General features: G+C 40.0%; 1 pseudogene; it reads right to left on the bottom strand.

Moving 5' to 3' along the window:
• Positions 1 to 501: 501 nt before the first annotated feature.
• On the bottom strand, positions 502 to 5,338 carry LOC110738305 (annotated as a pseudogene).
• Positions 5,339 to 8,735: the final 3,397 nt, after the last annotated feature.

Raw genomic sequence — 8,735 nt, forward strand, 5'->3', positions numbered from 1 at the left:
AAGGCTCAAAGGCTTTAGAAGCAAGCTGTTTAGTAGCTGGAGTATGCTTACTAGCTTTAGCAACGGGTTTAAGACAGATATGGCTTATTTAACAGCTGGTCTTACTAGCTTTACTGCTTAGTCTAATAGCTTATGCTTCTAACTACACTATCTCCGGACAGGCTAAGCTCCTTCTGGCCAGACAGTATGGTTTTATTAAACTAGCGTGGGTTAACGAAGTGTACTCTTAAGCTACGTATCTGGTTTCTTAGAATCTGTCTTAGTTACATCGCTTTCTTCTTTATCTAATTGAGTGCTTTCTTCAGTAAGAGTAGTCTCTATATTAATACCCAAATATTCAATCTTTTTTATCTCTTCTACTATCACACCATTCATTCTCTTTTCACTCTCTCTTTCCTTCTGAGACAACTTCTCATTAAGAAGAGTATTCGTTGTCTGCAGTTTCATTAGCTTTTTAAAAAGTGATTTGGCTACCCCACACATATCATTGACTTCAATGGGTCAAGTCTCTCCATAAGGGTGAGTAATCCTCTTACTGTTCAGTTTAATCCCCAAACTGTAATCATATTCTTTAACACCGACAGTCTGGTTGTCCCAATCAATCCCGAATTCAATTTTGATTTGGACTTTCATCCTACGAGAAGGGTTAGCGAGCTGTTCTCTGAACCAAGAAATATCCACCAGGTGTTTTGCTGGTCCTTTGAACTTAATTACATTTGTGTCTTCTTCGGAAATATAGCCATATGCTTTTGGCGCCAAAAAGTATCCTTCTTTGATTTTATCTTCTAATTTAAACAGCCCTAAGACTTTGGAAGATATTAAGCCCTCTGGAAGAGGATTGGCAAGAACGATAGAGTCTGTGTCTATGTAGTAGCAGTCATCCCTTGATATAAATGGGTGCATGTAGATCCTAGCGCATGCAGTGATTGCGGCGGAAAGTTGAACTGCGGAGTTCTTAGGCTGAGCCCAATGAATGTTATCATCAACCGTAACAGTATGATAGGATACCATGTATAGGTTTTCTATAATCGGATGAAAACCAATGAAGGAATCTTGTTACATCAAAAAGTGATAGCGCTCGCTATCGCATAACTCCGTTTTAGTGCTATTTGGGTTGATACCAAATCTTCCATAGAGCGAATTCATAAGGATCTTATAAACAAATGACAAAGCTTCATTTCCATCTTTCTTTGCCTGTAATCGACTATCGAAGTGAGAATTCACATATTCTATGAAAGGGCTTTCCTTCTTCTCGAAGAGGTACCCACTGACTGGAATCACAGTGTAGCCTATGTCTCTTGCATACTTTAAATCCTCGCTATAGTATACACCAACAAAATCACCCGTGGGGAAGAGAAGTGTACCATCTTTTCCCCAAACGGGGAGAAAAGGTTTTTTGACTGAAGAAGGGCATGACACAAAAGCCTCTATAAATCCAAATAGGCTATTTATGTCCTTATCAACCAGATTACCATCCCAGACTGGCTTACCTCCTGGCATGGGACATTTTTTCATAATGAACAAATAGAGTGAGTTCACATCATAGTAGAATAGGTTTCTACCCAATTTCTTGTAAGCGTTTGTATGACCTCCATAGTATCCACGACGAATGAAGGTATCTTCATTCCGATTAGGGATGTGGATGGGGAATGATTGATCATCGTAAAACTGCTTGCGAAAGATTTTCAGAGCCATAGCTGAACAAGTGAGCACGCTCACAATGTCCACCTTGTAGTGTGTCCAATACAACCTTTGGGAATTTTGCATTACACCCCCAAGAAGACGTATGTCTTGCTCCATATACATTAACACGCTAGCTCTCATCTTACCCAAATTTTCGACTGTCACTTTTTTATGATCAAAAGAACCCTTACTACCAAGACCAGGGCATAGACTCTTAGCAAGGCTATCTAGCTTTCCTGGAAGGAGATGCAGAGAGTCACGAAAGCTAAAGATTCTTTTATTACCCGCGTATACTGCTAATTCATAAATTCTATTATTCCTCATAAGAGGTTTTAGCCTAAAATTGGAATGATGTAACGCTAGGTGCTTCAGGATAAAAATCCCATCGAATCGTGAGAAGTTGTGGAAGTACACGGTTTGTATTGCTGGGTTTTGTTTAATAATTGAAATAATCCTATGTATAAAGTCGTTAAGTAACTTAGATCTCCTTGATTGAAAGCTTTTGAAGACTTCTGAAGTGTAATCCTCGCTGAAGTATGAATCGATTCGACTATTGTTTTTGATGTTATCACCAGGATGAACCATCATAACATCGGCAGCATACGGTTGGTGAATTTCATCAAGTAAAAGAGTCTAAGTGTCGGCAACCAAGAACGGGTTTAACTCCTTAGAATTGCATTTAACAGGAGTTATACTGCTGTAATATGTTTTCTTACGATTTCTTATCTTTTTAGGTATAATCGTTGGCAAAGAACCGACCTCTACTTGATTACGAAGGGCCTCCTCCAGTTGTTTAGTTCTGTCATCAGAAGAAACGGATAGAATTTCTATCTTTTTACCCGCCTCCGTGTAGAAGCGAATCCCGACTCTAGGCACTAGTTCCCCCACGTATGACTCACCTTTATATAAAATACGACTATAAATATGACCTAAAACCTCACCCTTTGGTAAAGGTGTCCCATCACCCAAAGTCAATGGTATAGCCTTTCCTTCTACAAATGATAATAAATCCTCCTTGCTCTCTCTCCTACGCTCTTCCATAGCTCCTTTGCTTCCTGGAACTACAGGAAGATATAACTAGGAAGAGAAGACGATAAGACAATAGATGAAAGGTCTACGTCTGCTCTAGTTCCTAGGTAAGAATACCACTATTATCTGTTAGATCTAGCCTTCTCTTTCCTTAAGCTTAACATAAGCGATTACATACCAAAAGCTTCGCTTAAGCGACTACGTTCCTTAAGGTTAAGCTACTACATATCCCCGGAAAAGACAAAGAAAAGGGTCTCCAAATGCTGACAATACCACTGCTGCTCCTTCGTTGAACGAAACTGCTACGGTGAATGCCGTTGTTCCAGCCGTGAAACATGAAGACCGCTACTATTATCACTCCTCAGGGATAGAACTATTGCAGAAGAGACTTGATCAAATCGAGGGTGAGTTTGCTGAGTTCGAACGCCAAGTGTGCTGGCGCGAAGAGCGGGGCATGCCAATAGAGCCAGTCATAGAACGGATCCTGAATCTCGAGAAGGAACAAGAACAGCTCATCCAGCAAGTGAGAAGAGAGGAAGAGCGCTTGAGAAGGGAGGAGTTGCTAAACGAAGACGCTTCCTCCATATTGTTATGGTACCATAACACCCAATTGTTTTCTTTAAGCTTATGACCGTCTATAAATGAATCCTTCTTCAAAAATATGTTCTATTTATTGTCATCGCAGATCAAGGTTATCGTGCTTTTAGGGTTAATTCCAAACCTTCCGTACAGCGAATTCAAAAGGTTCTTAGGCAAGGGCGTCATTTCCTTCCTTCTTAGCCTTTAATCTTCTATTATATATAAAGAGTGCTAACATAGTCCTTGAACGGGCTTTCCTTCTTCTGGAAGAGGTAGCCTGAGAGCGGGATCACAGTGTAGCCTATGTCTCTTGCATAATTTAACTCCTCACTATAGTAGACACCAATAAAAGACCCCCCTTTTTTCCCGAAAGGGAAGGAAGGGTCTCTTTATAGTCTCGGGGTATTCCACATATGCCTCAATAAAGCCAAAGAGGCTATCTAAGTCCTTATCACCCAGATTTCCATGCCACTCAGGCTCACCTCCAGGCATCGGAAAATCATGCATTACATAAGGAGCAAGAAAACGGCTTTAGTGACTAACTAAAACGGCTTTCGCGTCACCCGGTGCTTGTTGGGAGTTAACGTCATAGTACTTCATACGAAAGATGGTTAGAGCCACTGAAGAAAGAGTTACCTTGCATTCTATGTCGATCTTGTAGTTCTTCCAATATAACTCTTGGGCTTTTTGCACTACCTCACCAAAAATGTCATTTTTCATATATTCGATTTACTCTTTTTTCTTAATAAGAAAATTTTCAAGGCTTACCTCGTCATAGGCGATAGAGCCTTTCCCGCCAATTCCCTTGCATAGATTCTTAGCTAGGACATGCAGCTTGCCAGGGAGTAGATGCAAGGAGTCTCTCCTGCGGAATAAGAGTCTATTACCTGTATAGACGGCTATCTCGTAGATTTTTTCCTCACCAGAGGTTTTAGCCTAAAATTGGAATGATGTAACGCTAGGTGCTTCACCAAGAAAATTCCATCGAATCGTGAGAAGTTATGGAAGTATACAGTTTGAATCGAAGGATTCTGCTTAATAATTGAAATTAACCTATAGACAAAGTGCGTAAGTAACTTATCCTTTCTTCAAAGCTTTTGAAGACTTTAGAAGTGTAATCCTCGCTGTAGTAGGTATAAATTCGACCTTTATCGATCACCACACCGGGACGAACCAGCAAGACACCTGCAGCATAAGGAAAATGAACTTTGGTCACATCCTCCTCACCGGTCTCGGGATCGGGAGTGGACTTGACATCTATTAGTAGTCTCGGTATCGGCAACCAGGAAGGGTTTCAGCCTAGTTGAACCAGATTTCAGTGATGTGATATGGGTTGGATAATTACGCTTCCGATATCGGAGAACTTTTGCCTTTCTTGGCTTGATATCCGTTAATATCGAACCTTTAAGAATTCGATAAGGATCTTTTCCCTAACCTCGGCAGAGAGGTACTGCGCCTCCTTTAATTTAGTCTCCAAAAAGACTCGGATTGTGACTCCAATAACCAAATATCCTTCGTATTTTTCGATCAAATCGATTATTCATTCATTTAAAAGAGCATATATCTCACTCTTTGGAATTCACTTTCCATCTTCATAAGTTAAGTCAAGGCGATAGCACGACCAGCCGCAAAGGTGGTAGGTGTCCCGCCGGAGGTAAACATTGTAAATAAAACATTGAACTTAGTGTAATTCGAACTCGATAAGTAAGGGTAAGCACCCCGGAGTAAGAGATCCATGATAGCCAGACTGAGTTGATCAAAATCGCTAAAAGCGAAGTATGGCTCTTTGAAGGTATGAGAGGCTATGATTAGCCCTGGATGGGGGTGTTGGCATTTAGATCGGTCAACCCGGGAAATCATATGATTCAATAAGACGGAAGCTTCTTTTTGTCTGCTTTCCGCCGTTGTTGAATAAGCTCTGTTGATAAAATATCTCATTAATGGTGTAAACAATACTTTCCAGTGAGCTTTCTCTCAAATCTCTCCCACCTTTCTTGATGGGCATTCCAACAAAGATTCTCGCCGCATAAAGAATGACAATAGCCATAGTAGTGCTGTTTAAAACGCGAGACGTTAGCATTTCAGACTTTAAGTCTTCGTTTGTCATTTCTAATGTCCTCCGGTACCTCCAGACTAAAGAACTTGTCTAGCCTTTGGCTAGAGATTACACTCTGACAGACATCCTTTTCTGTCAAAGAATTATCCTCACCCGCACTTTCTCTATAGGGATTGAAATAAGATTCATCCAAATCATATTTCTGTATCTTTTCTCCTGATCAGGTCAAATATGTGAAAACCTTCTCAGTAGAATAGTAAACTCCTCATCTAAGTCAATAGAAGGAGCAGATGCTTTCTCTCTTCACGAGTCGTCTGGCTCTAGACTGACCCACCTTTTCCTACCCCCGAGCCGGCTACTTCTTTATCAATTCATTCCTTTTCGCGCACTACTTCACTTAACGGGCTATGCTACCTTGTGATTCTAGGAAGTCGGGGATTCCCTTTGCTATTTATTCTTCCTGTTCTTCGGGTCTCATCTGAACGGCTCGATGCCTATTTAGTTACTTTCTTTGTTTGGATTCCAGAATAGAACTACAGATCTTATCTTGGCCCCCTCCATTCGACCTTGTAAAAGGTCTCAATGGGGCCCTGCTCACAGCTCTCCATCTTATGCATCAAAAGGTTCAAGTAATCCATATTCTTCTTCCCCCCCCCCTTGAAAGAACATCGGTAAGTTTGCATTAGTTCAGCCGGAGTAAAGGAACCAAGTACGAATGCTTTCAGTAGTTCTCCTAGGTTAGAAGGGGAAGGTGTTCGGGATAAGAGAAGCAGGAAGGTTCTAGAGAAAAGACCTCGAGAACGCCTACTTACTTGAGATCCAAGTCCTATTATTACCAGATCTTTCTTCTATTAAGGCAATGTAATTGAATATCACGTTTAGAGAATCTGATGAGGAATGGCCAATAGATGTATCTGAAGACGCAGTCTAAGGCTGACAAAAGCCCTTACTTTTTTTTTAAGTAAGCAAGTAGTAACTACCTTAGGATCAAATGCTCTTTTTCTTTCTTTTGTCTTGGATTGCCATTGTATATATACTCGAAAATGCGAGCTTTCTATCTCACTTCTTTGCTAGCTTGCAACTGCTCTTCTTACTAGCACTGAAACTCACTCGGCTGTCTAGCGCCTTGCCTCAATTCAAGCCTCTTTCTTCCTTCTCGGGCCTGAGATTCTAAAGGAAAGGAGTTTCCGGTACCAGCAAGAAAACGGCTTTAGTGACTAACTAAAACGGCTTTCGCGTCACCCGGTGCTTGTTCAAGGCTGTGGTGAGGCTCCTTTTTATTTCACAAAATATACTCTTCCACTTCTATATACTATATACACTGTGTTCGACTGAACCCGTTCTCGTTTTGGCTCTGCGTTCATGAAATTCAAAGACCAACAACAGAAAGCAAATTCTTCGATCTAAATTTAAGGTAGTTTCTACTTGCTTACTTGTTAGAGTAAGGCGTATGGAATTGATTCATCTCTAGTACTGAGGGAAGGGGAATCCAGCAAGGTTTTGGCTCGCAATAAAGCTAGGGTCCTGATCGAGCAACTAGTAGTCCTATCTATCCACCTCTCCAGACACAATATCTTGAGTACCTATGATGGTGACCACATCGGCTGGCATGTGATGTTTGGACATAGAATCGAGTCCTTGTGAATGGGCAGAGCCAGGTGCTCTTATTTTATGACGGTAAGGACGATTGCTTCCATTACTGACCTGAAAGACACCAAATTCTCCTTTAGGTGCTTCAACTGCGGTATAGGTAGAAGGAGCTGGTACGGAAAAACCTTCTGTATAAGGTTCGAAATGGTGAATTGAGGTAGAGTAGACCGATGATCCTGTAGTCATTTGGCCGGCTATTGAAAGAAAAAGCTTGCATCTGCTCTCTTTATTATATAACTGGTCTCATCTCTCTCCAAACCTAACGTGATAGTTTCCCATCATAAGGCTTTCTATCTATAGATTAAGCCATTACCAAGGAGCTAATTTGTTCAGAACTCGGTTGACTGCTTCTATAGATAAGGCGGAGCGTCCTTGGCTCAGTATTTTCTCACATAGGGCTTCGGCCTACAGGGCTTCGCTAACTCGAAGCGCCCCGCTATGACTATGAGAATGGCGCTTTGCTAAGGCCTTGCCTTGTCAGCTTTGCTACCGATGCTTGGCTAAGTCTTGAACCTTCGCGCTGACCGTTCGCTTTCTCAGTAGCAAAAGCGCTTCTCTTTGCCCCTTAAGTAGAAAGACAAGAAAGAATTTTTGTGTTTTCTTGCTCTCGCTTCCTCATCTGCGCTCGTCAAGCCAACTTTCCTCTTTGGTTTGGGAGGTGAAACAGCGGTTAAAGCGGACATTTTGAAATAACTGCATCAAAGATATATATATATATATATATATATATATATATATATATATATATATATATATATATATATATATATATATATACGGTTACGGTTATCCCAAACTGCGTTCTGGAAAAAGTGGCCTACTTGAGGGCACTCTTGTGTTTTAACCTCACTATACTATTCATAGTTGTGGGGCACTGTGTACTTACAACTTTTACGAGAAGCAAGTGAATGGGGCTAGTGCGTGGCGAACGGAACGCTTCATCAAGTCATTTCTCGCCTCACCGCCCTATAAATAATAGGAAGAAGGGTACTTTTTAGGGGTAATTGCTAGTAAGACCAGCTGTTGATCAATGGTAAGTGTGTGAATATAATAGTGCAAAAATCAAAATAGGTAAAGTATGTAAAAAGAACGAAGAAAGTGTCTTTTTATAGATATATGTGTAGAATAGACTGTAAACTCAACGCGTTGCCTTTTTTTTCTGTTTTTGATTGTATATATATATATATATATCCTCCGTTCTTTTTTAATTACAACGTTTAGGAATATTTTTTTAAATAAACTCTTGAGATTTCATATTCCGTACTATGTACACACATTCCTTTGACTGCCTTCTGTGTTTTATACATTACAAAAAAATATACTCATGTGAGGCGTTGTTAGATTCGTCAGGAATTCAATACTAAAGTACAAAATAAAGAGAATCAATGATTTGGAATTAAATGGTATAATTACTTCCACATCCTCCCTTTTTGTTTTTAATCACTTTGACTCTTTGTTACATTATTAATTAAGTTGATTTCCATTACGCATATTCCAATCACTCTCAAAATTACAACAAGTAGATTAGAAAAAAAGTACTCCCTCCATTTTATAATGATAAAATTTATAGTAGAGATATATTTAATTGTTAGCAAGAGAAAGAAATAATGAAAAAAGTAGTATAAGTGGGGGCTGGTTGGAGAGAGAATTAATAAAATAGTATTGGTCATTACCAAAAAAAGAAGTATTGCAATTATTATGAAATGAACGTAAGAAAAAGTGTTGCGATTAATACAAA

This window comes from Chenopodium quinoa, unplaced genomic scaffold (assembly GCF_001683475.1).
Source record: "Chenopodium quinoa cultivar QQ74 unplaced genomic scaffold, ASM168347v1, whole genome shotgun sequence".
NCBI classification, from domain to species: domain Eukaryota; kingdom Viridiplantae; phylum Streptophyta; class Magnoliopsida; order Caryophyllales; family Amaranthaceae; genus Chenopodium; species Chenopodium quinoa.